The sequence below is a fragment of the Bemisia tabaci genome, chromosome 10 (assembly GCF_918797505.1).
Source record: "Bemisia tabaci chromosome 10, PGI_BMITA_v3".
NCBI classification, from domain to species: domain Eukaryota; kingdom Metazoa; phylum Arthropoda; class Insecta; order Hemiptera; family Aleyrodidae; genus Bemisia; species Bemisia tabaci.
Window position 1 is genome coordinate 22,021,590 of NC_092802.1, and position 15,469 is coordinate 22,037,058.

At 38.9% G+C, this 15,469-nt stretch overlaps 1 protein-coding gene and 1 long non-coding RNA gene across 3 annotated transcripts in view; both read left to right on the forward strand.

Annotated features, from left to right (window-relative positions):
- Nucleotides 1-15,469, forward strand: part of LOC109037833 (carbonic anhydrase 2) — a 65,141-nt gene that overhangs the window by 1,306 nt on the left and 48,366 nt on the right. The window lies entirely within an intron of this gene.
- Nucleotides 6,326-10,032, forward strand: LOC109037841 (uncharacterized). The gene is made up of 2 exons (XR_002009504.2): nt 6,326-7,701; nt 9,417-10,032. It is a non-coding gene; the product is annotated as an uncharacterized lncRNA (long non-coding RNA).

Consider the following 15,469-nt stretch of genomic DNA (forward strand, 5'->3'; position numbering starts at 1 on the left):
TATAACCAAATGATCCAATCTGCTATAATACACGTGTTTCAATGGGAAATGCCAGATGACGTCACTAGGCGGTACTTTTCTCACTTTTAAATCGATTTTTTTACTATTTCCCACATCGGAAAAAAATTATGAAAAATACTGCGAACTCTGCTCATTAGACACTCTCAGATGAAGCAATCAAATTTGTGTGTGCAAATTCTCCATTACCATCAAAGTGTCGGGAGTCATCAGTTGTAAAATTGTTGCTTCGCCTAGTTTTTAAATGAAAACCTGGCAGGAACGTTTCGTGCGGCAGGAAATAATGCGTGGTGGCACTCCATTCTGATCAAAATTTGACGTCCTGACCAATTTTGATCAAAAAGAACTGTTGCATGGTGACCATCGGTCTACTTTGATTGGAATTGGTTCCAAATTTGATCGTGTATCGAGCGACCTTTATGCTTTCCGTTGTGTCTAACGCACGGTTTATATTTTTGGAGAGGGAAAGTTTTAAAAGGGGAAATTATATTGGTGTCTGGAACCTCGGTTCTAGTTTTGGTGATTATTCACGTGCACTGATGATAGAAATAGTCGTGTTCTTGTGTTCCGTTTGGTTAATATAGGAAGTGAAACACAAACCAACAGTGTTGATTTTGGCGCAGATTGTGGTTAAATATGTTTGATGCTCCGCAGCCCGTGACAAGATATACAATAATGACAATTTAAACAACGGGGTAACAAGGCTAATTTTTACATAAGTACCACCAAAACGATTAGGCGGAAAACTTAGCCTTCCTCAGTTGGATAAAAACAGTAAATAATTTTAAAAATCTAAAAACTTAGTACTTGGCTGTACCTTTCAAAGTGAGAAAAATGTTGTCATGAAAGAAATTTTTTGATAATAAAAAATGGTTAATTTTTCTCGCTTTGAAAGGTACAGCCAAGTTCTAAGTTCAACCCGCTAGGAGAAGATGTGGGGGACGTCCAGCAAAATCGTGGATAGGTGGCATTCATGATGAAATGACGAGCTTTCATTTACGAGATGACCTCAGGGTCGACAGACAAGCGTGACGATTAGGTGTCGCAGAGCGCCCTGGCGCGCTGAGAAAGCGACTTACACGTATGCATATTTTTGAGAGGGAACAGCAACATTAGAGCAAATGGTTTAAAGGAACAGCATCTCAAACCTTGCTTCTGAATATGACGAATATTTTTTTACAAGACTCGTTAATGATTTACTTTACAGTGGTTTTTCATGTTCCATTTGAAGAGAAACCCTCGGTTTTAACAGCCAACAAAAAATCCATTACAAACAGGAGTTTTCCGTTGTCGCATTAAATTTAAAGGCAAATAATTCACTCGACTTCGTTATTTGCTGTCTGAACAAAATGAGTATTATCTTCAAAGAAACTTAAAACTGCCGAGGGAAATGTTTTTTCTATAATGATGAATTTAATTTTTCTTGGTGTGGTGCAATTATTTAGAATGATGAGACATTTAAATCATCAGCCCTCGTTATGGCGGTAACTATTTCGGATAGTTTTAGTACACTTGGCACCAGTGTGCTACGAGAAGAAATAAATGGCAGGCTCAACTATCTTCTGGGCTGTTTTGGTGCCAAAAAGAGGTATGGTTGATTTGACCAGGTTTCTGCTAGAGCTACATTTATGAATTAATTGCATCATGCGCATAGTGTCTTTGACCATAATTTTTAGTCGGTGCCAAAATTACCTTGGTATGTGATGAAATCTATCATTCTTATTTGCTATATAGACCATTATTATTTAAGCTATAAACATCGCATTTCCACACGTGCGGTTTCTAAGTTTATAAAAGTGCAGCCTCAATACTTTTTGTGACCAGATACTGTGCTACTGTTAACTTTGACGAGCTTTCAACACTAAATTGACACACGTGCCTCACAGGAAGTGCGAGATAGGTAATAAACGGCATGAGGTTGAAAATGGTTCATTTATTACACCTATAAATTTTGGTTATTGCCTTTCCGGTCTCGTTTGAAGTGTTGCGGATGTGTGGAAAGTGAAGTATTGAGATTCAGTGAAGTCATTTTGCAATAAACGTCGGCGTTTTTCGACAAGTTGCTTAAAGAACGATTTAAACCTGAAAATCTTGAGTTTAGCCGGCCAGGCTGGCCCATGCAGTGGTCAGCGCGTCTTGCTCTGGGTCAATCGGTCCAGGGTTCGAATCCCGGTGGTGGCGACAAATTTTCACGAGACTGACGAATAGATCCGCAGTAACAGATTCATGGAGTCGATATGTAGATGTTTTTTTCTGTCAAATCCTGTTTATTTTCACTTTTGCCGAGTTCTTCTGATGTGAGGTTCGAAGATATTTTAAAAAAACATCCTAAATGTTAAAATATTATCAATAGATCGATCGACTATCAAATTGTTTCCTAGAGACTTGTAGAACTATGTTAAGATCTCACATGAATGCACAATTAAAATAAAATTCATTCTTTTCTCGGTGTAGTGGGTGGTACAATCTGAAATATTAAGCAAAAAGGAACCAAGCCACATCAGCTATTGCCACATTTAATTGGGCAATTTGATTCTTCACATGGCAACAGTTGTGCGGATTTTTGTGCAAATGTCAGTGAATTTTTTGCATAGTGCGAAGCAAATTCCTTAAAATTTTCGAAGGGATCCGCACTAACGTTCTTTTGTAAAAAGTTAAATTGCTATGTCAAATTTGGCAATAGCTGATGTGGCTTAGTTCCTTTCTGCTAAAGAAGGTCCAAATGTCGTCCGCTGCACGCTGATTGTGAGTATCAAATGCTCAGTTCTCCAACTCAACATGAACTTCGGCCTCCACGATTTGAGAGGCAACATTTTTGTGGGTTATTCAACTGAACGGGAAGCATGACATTATATCATAAGTAGCATCAGAAAAATTTGACCGACAAAAACACTGTGACGAAGATAGTAGCGAAGATGAAGAGCCGCTATAAAATCGGTTTTACGAGATCACGTTATCGATTGTTTATTTTAGGATTTGCACTTTCACACTCGTAACTCATGCTTTTTATGTGATTGGATGATTCGCAGAGTAACTCAAAACAGACAGCTCCACGCAAGCAACGGTTTTCAATTGCTTTTTTAATTTTTCTTTTATTTTTTTTATTCTTATATTTTTATAATCCCTCTCAAGGTGAGGTTGTTGACCCTTCTGAACATAATAATGCTACTCGCGTAATTATTATTGCGTAGGTAACCTAACTCTGACAATGTTAGAGGTCTCTTATTATATCGTTAATTTTTTGTTGTACTCGTTATATTTTGTAATTTTATCATTTCATTAATTTTTCATCCTATACACAGAGAGAAATGTCAACACAATAGTTTGGTGATACCCGAAGCAAAACACAAAATAACTCCAGCCTTATTCGGTTGACGATTTCAAGAGAAAATGCCGGCTAGTTTTCTTGAAGAAATGTAATAAAAAACGAAAGGGTGAATACCAACGTCACACAGTGGGTCGAGTCAATCAGAGAGGTTGGACATGAAATTGTTTATTATAACTGCAGATTTTGATGTTAATTTCGTCACATTTCAAGTTATATGGGGTGCTTCTAGAAGAAAATTTCACGAGGAAACCAATGGAGCCACTTTTAGAACCTCAAAATTGTGCATAAACGGAATTGTAAGCTTTTAAAGTTTCCGACTTTTGTCCGACCTCTCCTCTTGACTCGATCCACTGTGCGTCTCAGCCAGAGGAATGCTTCTACCCCAGTCTCTCCGTTATTTTCTTGGCTAAATTCACCGCAAACTGTACCAGAATTGACATAGAATTTGCGTTGGTTTGTGTTTCACTTCCAATAAGAACCAAAAGAAACACAAGAACACGAATATTTTTATTAGTGTTCATTAAACATATTCTCTCGGTGGAAAATTTTTCATTCAAGATTGATCAAAAAGCGCTACAAAAATGTCAGACTCTCAATTATTTATCCCTAAACCTTCAAATTTTGGTGCTTATGTAAGTTCACTAATTTTTATAAAGCTATATATACTCATTTCCCATTTTCAAGTGAGCATTTTATCAACCACTTAATGTAACTCTGTGTGACTAAGCTCTTCGAAATTTAACCAATAATTTAGCAATGGTTTAGTAATCCGTCCGCTTTGATCTTGTAATCTCAGTCAAATTTATGATCTTTTTTTACTCTCGCGTAAGCGCGCGTGACTCTTGTTTTTTATGAGGCGTCGACATGAAAATATGTTGTATATCATATTCACAAGTGGATTCAATGGTTCATTGAATTACAATATCGAGTGCGTAAGAAAGTGACAGGACTAATCTCAAAACTACGTAGTGGTTGTATATTGCTAAAATTCAAGTAAATAGGAGGAGAAAGTAAGATCATTCGGATTTCATTTTGCAATAAGCAACCAATATTTCTGACGCATTTTGGAAACAACATAGGTACCCTATGCAGAGAGGTGCTTTTATGGAAGAGCCAGAGATTACTATCTCTGGCTCTTCCATGAGGTGGTTCCATATTACAAAATGTAATCTATTTGAACTGAATGTTCACTTTCCAATGTTGAACTTCTGGGTTTATTGAAGAAGGCTTTCGGTTTATGTGACGGAGCATTTTATTGAGGTTGGGATTGATCTTAGTTCGAGACTAATTTAGTTAAATTCGACATTACTCCAACTCGTTTTTTCCCAAAATGCTCAGGGTGTAAAAATTTGTTTTCAAAGGAAGGATACAATGTAATATTATTGTCTACTCAAACATAAGCGGCTTTGAATCGTGAGAGTAAATGGCCAAACTTAACGATCAATCAAATCCGGTATTCAGTGATGCACTCACATAAAAGTATCAGGTGGTACAACCACAAAACGTCCTCAAAAATCGTTTATTCGTGGACAGACAGGCGGCAAATGCGGATTCCTGATGAATTATTTTAGCGCTACATGATATAATGTATCACTGAATGAGATCAACAATCATACTGATTGACAGTAAGAGCGGTTATAAGCGTAGTTTTGAGGAAATATAATAAAAACACTTTGTCATTGCTATCTGTATCAATTGTTATCAAATATCAATACTTTTTGCTAAATTTGGGAGGAAATACAGATTTATGAACGTTTGGTACATTCAACGTTTCATTCAATTGAATCCTAGTAAAAATGAAAAGGTTCGCTCGGTGAACGCTCTACAACGTCCATACGTTGGAACCAACCCCTTGTTTTTTTATCACTCACGCTATCTATGGAGCCACGCAATTCTATCCACGCTAAAAGTTTCAAAGTTGTGTTTTTCTCTCTCCACGTGTTTGAAACATATCCAATGTGTTTTTATTTCGAAGTAGGCTTTTTAATTATTCACCTTTCTACCGTGCGCCTCTCGCGCAAAAAATGCCTCAGTGTTGACAGTTTCAGTTACTTATCTCGAGAAAGAGGAGACATTTTGATTGGATGAAAAGAAATATACAAATATCGCTCATTGCAAGATTATCGGCAAATGCGCAACCTAACATATCTTTCTAGAATGCAAGATTGAAGTTTATTGACAGTTTGCGTAATTTCCTAAGAGTAAAAGGATAGCATGCCAATTTTTACATAAATTGTGAGCTCGTTAGTGAACGACGTGTCAACGTTTCCGACGCGCAGTAAAAAAAAGAAGGGAAAAAAAGGAAATTCATTTCGGGATTAACAGTATCGTTTTTCGTGGAAGTATAGTTTCGTTTTCCCCCAGGTACGTTTGCAAAAAGTTCAATCCGCACATATCAAGTGGTTGCAGTTGGTTTCTGTAGTTTGCTTTACTCCGGTGGGATCGAAAGTAGGTGTTTCAGTGACCCAAAGCTGGAGGTAACTACACATGTTCCTAAAATTTTCTTTGAAGTTGAATAGAAATTTGGAAGTTCGTGTACCATTTTGTTTTCAAATATCTTCTTCTACGCGCTATTTTAGCAGGGACTAGCATTTTTCTCTACATGAACTCGATCGGCAAGTTATCACAATCAAAGTAGACTGTTAGTCTTCGATTTCCAGAAATACTAAAGCTTATCCAGAGACACTACTTTCGTTTAGCAGAACTCCTAAATTATGACTCATTTCTTTCCAAAATAACCCAACTGTTTTTAAAGTATAAAAAACGAAAAAATAACACTTGTACCACACGATTTGGCAAAAAAAAACCAATGGAAAAGTATAAAAAATAGGGCTGGCTGCACAATCTACATCAAACGAAATCAGAAGCGTGCCTACTATAAAAATGTAAGGCATGCTAAAATGACAAAAAAAAAAAAAAAAAAAACCGTTGTGCATTTTCTTCATGTCTATTGTAAAACAGTAAAAACGCGCAACCTATACTTGTGACGGCTCAAAATGTCCACTTCCATTTTATTTCATCGCGGAAGAGTCGCAGAACATTCTCCTCCCAGGAAAGAAAATCAGAGAAGTTTCCCAAAAAGTCAGTGGCGTGGCGTGCTTTGCGATGTATCGATTGATCTGCCACTTAAACCTATGGAAAAGTATCGATAAAAGGTGTTCGCAGTGAACACCTTAATAATCGATTATTTACCACAGCTTCAAATGGGGAAATATCGATGGATCGAAAAGCACGCCACGCCACTGCAAAAAGTAACGGTACGTACATCTTTAAATAAAAAATTAATCATCACAGGAAGTCTGAAGCGTCGCAAACTACGTCTCCACAGTTTCACTACTGCTGTGATTCTTCTATAGTAATGATTTCTCTTAACTTAAACTAATCAGCTTAATACAGTAAGCAATGACGTGTCATATCAATGTATTGTGTTTGAATGTAATGATTGTTTTTCTTCTCCTACCTGAGGGGCCCTTTCATTGCCTGAGCCCATCACATATTATTCGTAAAATAAGGGAGCGTTCATTAATTACGTAATACACTTCATCGGCATTTTTTACCCCCCACCCCCGCGTAACTCTTCGTAAGGAAGCCCCGGACCCCTCTTTAATAATCACGTAGCACCTTAAGATTCAAAAAATCGAGGGAGACTTGTGAATATATGCCTGGATACAATTTTAAGCATCTTTCATAACAGTGTGATACATTTCAAGAAATGAGGATGATACAAGATGGATTTTGTGTGATTTGCAACAATAGAAAGGGGTACGTACTGCAGTGGTGATTCTTGAGAGTTGGTGACACCATTTTTCCTCCATTTTAATGTATGTAAAACAATCGATTCTATGTTAAGCAGCATACTTCACCTAAAATCGATATTTCTAATGGATTTAAATGGAGTATTAACAGTGTTGCCAACTTTCAAAATCGCCACGAACGCACTGATCCCTCTCACCCCCTAGAGCGGTACGTAATTTGGGAACGCCTCCCAATGTCAAGGACTTGTGAATAATCAGTAAATTTCTCACAGCAGATTCATTCTACCCGGTGCAATGGTTACGAAATGGATCTTGTTACCATTATTCCTGGTTACAATCGTAAATGATCCGGTTGCTGTGTGCGTGAAAAAAACTCCGCGGGAGAGGACGGCTCGCCATTTCGGGCTGCAATTTCTTAGCCGATCAAGTAAATCGGGTCGGTCACTCAGCAGATCGCGAGCCCGACAACTCAGTCCCAGTTCAAGTTGGTCCTTCCCATCCGTCGGAGATTTTCCAACCTCGCCAGAGCTCCAACGTATAGCGGACGAATTTGTCAAATTCAATAGAAAAGAAGCCTCTCATATCAAAAATAATCTTAGTGTAAGGATTTTTTTCTTCTTAAAAATAAAAAAAAAGAGATAATTCATGAGGTAACGACATTACTGAGCTTTCGGCTGCTCATAATGAAATCAAAATACTGAGCTTTCAGCTGATTTTACTAAAATAATATGCGAACTCAGGCCATGCTTTAATAATAAATAATTTGCAAGATGAAGGCCATCGGCATGACCGAAACGTTTGCTCCCTTATTTTGCACCATGTTGAGGTAAATTTTTTATGAATATAAAAATCCTCTTGCACATTGTTTTTTTATTGAAGCATGGTCTGAGTTCACATTTCATTGAAGTGAAAATCTGCTATAAGCTCAGTACCTATTTGATTTGATTCGAATGGACCACCGGGCAAAATACGAATCTTAGCATTCTGATGTTTGTTCACTCCTTAGAATTTAACGTAGAACACGATTCGCGCAATGAAAATTACTGGAATCAATTCCTACCAAACGTATTCACATTTTTATCTAACATATTGGTTCTGAAAAATTTGAATCAGTTGGAAAACAGAGAATCCAAAAAATAAACTCGAAAGTGCACATACCTAGTTCCCGTGTCTAGTATTGCTAGCGCGAGGCGCGATAGCAATCCTTGGTAAAAATTGGCTGTAGAATCTGTGTTCCAAAATACCATAGACCTACGGCCGGCTGTAAGATTTCCAATGGCTTCTATAGCCGGCTAAATAGTTTCTTATAGGCTTTTATAGCCGATGGCGATTAAGCAACCCACAGTCAGGCGATAAAGTGTATGCTAAACGTCACTAATTACGGATGCTAGGACTTAGTGAGTTTTTGGACCACTGCTCTCTTTTTGGGCCGTAGTATCTTGATTTATTTTGCGAGGAAAGCTTCGTACTTTCGATGGATGCCTGCCATTCCTATTATAGTAGAGCGCCTTCGGTTTCGTATGATACTGTGCAATACCCCTGGTGTGAAATAGTTGCTTCAAGCGCCGTGGCACGCTGCGGTGCGGCAGGCGGGCAGCCAGCGCGGAACGCGCATTGGCGCCTTCAAACCTAACAAGGATACTTCACGCAGTGCGCAATGCGTGAAGTATCCCTGTTAGGTTTGTAGGCGCCAGTGCGTCGCCGCTCCGCTTTGAGTTAGGCTCTAAAATTTAATCTTGTGGAGTCAGCGTTATTCAACTCATGATTTTGAAATGTTTGCACGTCCTGTATGGATTATTCTCGTTTTACTTGATGAAAAAAAAATATGCATTAAAGGAAAAGATAACGTGTGTTTTGTAAATATTAAGGCGGTTCCGTTTCAAACTTAATGATTTCCAAAGCACATGAATTTCTTACAGCCTTTTATAATCGATGGTGAAAAAGCAACAGCCAGGCGATAAAGCGTAAAGCCCGACTTTTTTATCGCTTCGTATAGCCCGGCCGTATGATTTTCTCCGCATTCTACAGCCAGCTATATGATTTTCTGTAGCCTTCTCTAGCCGGCTATAAGAATTCCGATGGTATTTTGAAACGCAGCTCTTATCGCCAATTTTTACCAGGGATTACCACCATGTTTTCTTTGAGCGGGAAGTTTCGTTTTGATACAATTAGGATGAATTTTGCTAATTTAGTAATAATTTCAGCGATTTCAACTAAACGAGATTAGACAAATTTTGAAGGAAACTCGATTTCGAAAAGTCGACACTTACTGCTCTCTTCTCTATCACGGCAGCTTTGTTTTCAATTTATTCCAGACGTTGGACCTGCTGGGCATTCGAGAGTACATGACGTCAGTGGCAACCAACGACCAATGCTCAAATAAGTTTGATTTCCGTCATCAAGGGAGCAAAACGGACTGTGTTGCCGCGTTCAAGAGATTCAAATCCATTCCTTACCATCTCCGTGGCGCAGCGTGCGCAGATGCGTATCTCGCTTGGTGCTGTCGACTAGCGGTTGGTAATTCGAAAACATGCGCGTTTTTCGTGAAAACATCCCCTGGAGAGACCAGACCGGTACAGGGTCATTGGAAACACATTCAAGAATGCGCCAACGGGATTAATTTGAGCGCATGGCAGGGCACGGTTTTTTGGCCGGGGTCAACGTAGATGGATTTCGGGAGGAGATAGAGGTTAGTTCCGGTTAGGCTAGGTACAGGGATATGAGACCCTGCACTCGCGCCGGCCATTGTGGAACGGTGGCGAGGTGTGAATGATCAATTAGGTATTGATATTTCCCCATTTGCAGCTGTAGTAAAGAATCGATTATTAAAGCGTTCGCTGCCAATCATTGCTTATATTTGTAAAAGTGGCAATTGATCAACTTTTGTTTTTATCTAAGAAATAAATGTAAAACCAGAGTTACATAAAAAAATGTGCGATTTTTTTTAATATTTGGTTTACATAGGACAACTCTCCCTGAAATAATGTTTTACATCATTTTTCAAAAGATTCATGTGCCTTGTGAAATTTTGCCACGTGTGACGTTTAAGTGTCGTGGCATAAAATTGCAAAATGCAGTCCATTCACTCTTTTTGCCTAGGCTAATTGGACCAAGTTTATCAGAGAGGAGCCAACTCACATTTCCGAAAAAATTGAGTTGCTAATGTTTTTGAGTTGCAATGGTCCTATATTTTCTTCTGCCAAAAACTCAAAGTCCAAAAAAAAAAAAAAATTATTCCGTGAAAAGAGGGGTTAAAAATTATTTTTTGCATTGAGTCTTATGGAAGAACTAGTCGTGATTAGCTCGCTTTGCGAGCTGACACGTCTAGCCGGGGAGTGCCCCTGGACCCCAGTTCTACGCTTCGCGACGAACTTGCGACTCGCTCCGCGAGCCGCCACCGCCCCGCACAGTTTTTAACATTGATGAGGAGACAACATCTATGTCTTAATCTTCTTTTTCACCAAGTTGTACAGAAATTGATGTTCTAGGAGTCCGGACCGCGTTTTCGAGCGGGGCCGCCATCTTGGATTTGGAAATGTTGAAAATCGGACCTAAAATTCTAATTTCCCTTCGAAATACACCTCCTAATACCGAATTTCACAAAAATAGATGGATCGGAAGCCGAGATAACAATTTAGACCATGTTCGCCATTTTTGATTTTTGAATTTTGAAAATCGGACCTAAAATTCTAATTTCCCGTCGAAATACACCTCCTAATACCGAATTTCACAAAAATTGATGGATCGGAAGCCAAGGTAGCAATTTAGACAACGTTCGTCATCTTGGATTTTTGAATTTTGAAAACCGGACCTTAAATCCTAATTTCCCGTCGAAATATACCCCCTAATACCGAATTTCACAAAAATCGATCGATATCCGGAAGCAATATAGCATTTTAGGCCACGGCCGCCATCTTGGATTTTGAAATTTTGAAAATCTAACAAAAAATTCGAGTTCCCCGTCGAAAAGTACCCTAGATCTCCGAGTTTCACAAAAATCGATCAAACAGGAGCCGACTTAGGTAGCATTTTAGGCCATGGCCGCCATCTTGGATTTGAAAATTTTGAAAATCTGACCGAAAATTCGAGTTTCTCGTCGAAAAATACCCCTGGATACCGAGTTTCACGAAAATCGATGTAACAGGAGCCGACTGAGCATTTTAGGCCACGGCCGCCATCTTGGATTTTGAAATTTTGAAAATCTGACCAAAAATTCGAGTTTCTCGTCGAAAAATACCCCTGGATACCGAGTTTCACGAAAATCAATCAAACAGGAGCCGACTTAGCATTTTAGGCCACGGCCGCCATCTTGGATTTTGAGATTTTGAAAATCCGACCAAAAATTCGAGATCCCCCGAGAAAAATACCCCCGCTTACCAATTTCCACAAACATTCGTCGAAAAATACCTCCTAAAACCTTAAATTTCGTCTATAAGGCAGTGACGTCACGCAACAGGATTGAACCTGTTCGGCGCGATGCGCGTAAACAACCGCGTATCTCCAATGTAATACTATATGGAGAAATAACTTTTCGCTCTTGCGGGCATCCGAGGCAGCGGATTTGAATGGGAATAATTTTAATCAACTCCTCATTACAATAGCTAAGCGTGTACCAATTTTAAAGGAAATCGCTTCGGCCAATTTTTCTCTAGGGGGGGCAGAGTGAGTGGGAACAGCAGCTTTATATAGAGTAATAATAATAATAATAATAAAACTTCAAATACCCCTTTTTCTCAGTTTCAACTTCATGTGGGTCGGTTCTTTCCTGATAAACTCGATCCAATCAAAAGATTCAATTATGCCAAATGACAGAAAATCATTAATTGCAAATGCCCATATCATCCAACAACCCCTACCTCTTTTTCCGTGAAAGTTGCACCGTGTGAAATTAGGCTTGATTATGTACCCATCTCGTGAGGTCCATTTCATTACGAGGAATCTCGATAATTTTGTTTAAAATGCCGAACCTACGTGCTGATTATTGAAATCTATAGACAAAGCGCTAGACAAAAAAAAATATAGGGAGTATGGGACGAGCCTATTGGTTGAAATGGGTGGTTCTAATAGACTAAGGGAGAAATTGATGGACTAACTATGTGATATCTTTTGGGTTGCCGTTTATTAGTCCATTACCTACCACCTTTGTTCATTACAACCTCCTGTTGCCATTAATGGGATCCCTTCATATCCCTTATGTCTTTTTTGTCTAGTTTTGTCGATCAATTTCAATAATCAGCCCGCAGAAGGTTTTTTGGCTTTAACTTCGAAAGAAAGTCAGTGGCGATGGGTGAATAATCGATTAGCGATATATCCTTATTTAAAGCTATGGTAAAGAATCGATTATTATGGTGTTCGTCACGAACACCCTGTTTATCGATCCTTTTCCATAGGTTAAATGGCGGATCGATAGTCGATTATTCACGCCTCGCCCATTGACTTTCTTTCGAAGTTAAAGTCAAGTGGCAAAAAAACCTTCTGCGGGCCGATTATTGAAATTGATCGACAAAGCTATAGACAAAGAAGACGAAAGGGATATGAAGGGATCCCATTAGTGAAAACAGGAGGTTGTAATGAACAAAGGTGGTAGGTAATGGGCTAATAATAACGGCAACCCAAAAGAGATCCCATAGTTAGTCCATCAATTTTTCCCTTAGTCTATTAGAACCACCCATTTCAACCAATAGGTTCGTTCTATACTCCTTATATCTTCTTTGTCTAGCGCTTTGTCTAGCGCTTTGCCTATAGATTTCAATAATCAGCACGCAAGTTCGCAAAAGAAGACAAAAGGGATTTGAAGGGATCCTAATGGTGGAAACAGGAGGTTGCGATGGACAGAGGAGGTAGGTAATACGAGGTCTGTTAGATTAGAAACCGGATTTTGGTCATAACTAGCCCACAGTGCGTCCGAATTAGATTTTCTTGAGCTTTCCTGATAGCTGGAAATATACTTAAGAATGCTACGTTCACAGATTTTGTTTATTTTTATCAGTGTTTATTCTGTGTCATCTTGAATACGAGTAAGTCAGGTGCATTTTGCGATTTTCATCATGCGATCACTGATATAGCAAAGATTCAACATTGAATTTTGTTTTAAACTCGGTATACCTTGCACCGAAACTTTTGGTATATGCTAAGTAAAGCTTACCGTGATCATTGTATGAGATGTTCCTACTGTTTTAAATAGGTTAAACGACTCAAAACTGGTCAGGAGTTCGTCAAAGATGAGGAGCATGGGAATCGACCCTCAACGGCAACTGACATTTGTCACGTGGAAGAAGTGCGGGCTAAAGTGCTCGAAAATGGTCGTTCCGAGCTTGTTGAACAGAGTAAGGCTCTGTGCATACAATTTTGATAGAATATGTAGACACGCATCGAGTTTCAGGTACACTTGCCCCTTGATTGTTGTCCGTTGAACGAAAATCCAACCAAATGTCAATTTCCCTTTAGCTGCTTGAACGTTCTAGCAATGATCCTACATTTTTGGATAGGATAATGTTCGGTGACAATACTTTAGTGTACGGCTACGATATGAAGACGAAACTCCAATCCAATCCGTGTGGGTTGAAAAATGTAGTGCAAGACCGAAAAAAGAGAGACAAGTTCGGTCAAACATAAAAATCGCAAAACACCCTTGAGGTTGCCTCACTTCAAGCCAAATACCAACGAAGCTAATTAGGATTTTTCAAATTTGTGAACGTAGCGTTCTTAAATATATTTTCAGCTATCAGAAAAGCTCAAGAAAACGTAATTTGGACGCATTGTGGGCTAGTTATGACCAAAATCCGGTTTCTAATCTAACAGACCTAGTAGACTAACGACAACCCATGAGAGACCCATAAAACTTTTCCATAGGTTAAATGGCATATATCGATATATCACAAAGCACGCCGCACCACTGAAGAAAATAGGAGCCTGATCGCACCGCGGGTATGATGAAATGCGAGCCCAATAAGCGTTTTGAGCGAGATGATTCGGAGGGACTCATTGCGCAAATAACACGTCCCACGCGAAATTGCGATCGCGATTTAAACTTGAACTTGCTTACATTATCGCCCGTCTCCGGGTTCATCTTTTTTTGCCAACTTTTTCGCCGGTGCGGATGCTACACCTCTCCCCTCATCTGCGGCGGCCGACCAAAGAAAATAACGCTCTGCACAACGACGCGCTGCACTTGTGCAGTCGGCGCGCCGCGATGCCGCCAAATTATATAAATAAATGGACATATTTCTGACAAACGGAACTGCGGCATAGGGGCAACTAGAGTACCTTTATAGGGAAAGTACGCTGGGGAAAAAAAAAAAAAAAAAAAAAAAAAAAAAAAAAAAAAAAACATTGGATCTGGAGTCCAGACTCTTGATTCAATCAGATTTAAGCTTAAATCAAAAGGAAATCCGCTCAAATTAAGAGGCTTGGTTCTTGATTTAAGCTTAAATCTGATTGAATCAGGAGTATTTTTTCTTGTCGATGTTTTTAAGAGTCTGGGACTCTAGATCCAACGTGTTTTTTTTCCAGCGAATAGTGTATCAGGCATTTTGTCAAATGCCTAGGCAGATAGCTAAATTTTGATTGTCTACAAAATTTTGTGAATTTATGACGGAGAGCTCACGAGTGGTCAATATTTGTGGAAAAATATCTCATCAAACCTACAAACTCTTTTTGTCTCTTTCCTCTTGAATTGCTTCTCATATTTTTAAATGTTGAAATTCTAAAAATGCTGTATTCTCTGACATGCTGAAAATTTCAAGATAAGCGCCTACTCAGGAGCTAAAAATCGTTTAAAATCCTATTTTGTAGTGCAAATTTTTACTGAGAATTTTTTCTTACGGGGTTAATTGATTATTTTGTCTAAAATTAGGAGAAGAATCAGAATTTCAACCTAAGCTAGAATATTGGACTATTTGCCTAGGCATTTGACATAATGGCTGATTTGACTATTTGCCTGCGATATGCATGTATGTTAGTGTGTGCGTACATACGTAAAAAAGTTCCAATAATGCGAGATGAAAATTTGACGCAAGGTGGCAATTTTTCACTAAAAAATCATCGTGGAAAGCCATTATGAAGGGGAGGGGGATTGAACAGAGCGTTGCGTGCTTTTTTTTAAAACGGATACTGCAGACTTTTGTTCCGAGTGCTTCGCGGAAGGGGGTGTTAAAAACTCCAGATCTTTTTTAAAAAATCATTTTTTTTTTTTTGGGGGGGGGGGGGGGAGGGAACTGACTCACTGGCGTACAATTTTAAAAGATGGGACGTGTTCGAGACCTTTGATCATCTCATCAGCCACAATTCTGCCGCGGGACCAAACGCGTCCTATTTTTTTAAAATTTTGCGCTTTCTCAGTTTTCAGTCAGTTTCATCAACAACATAA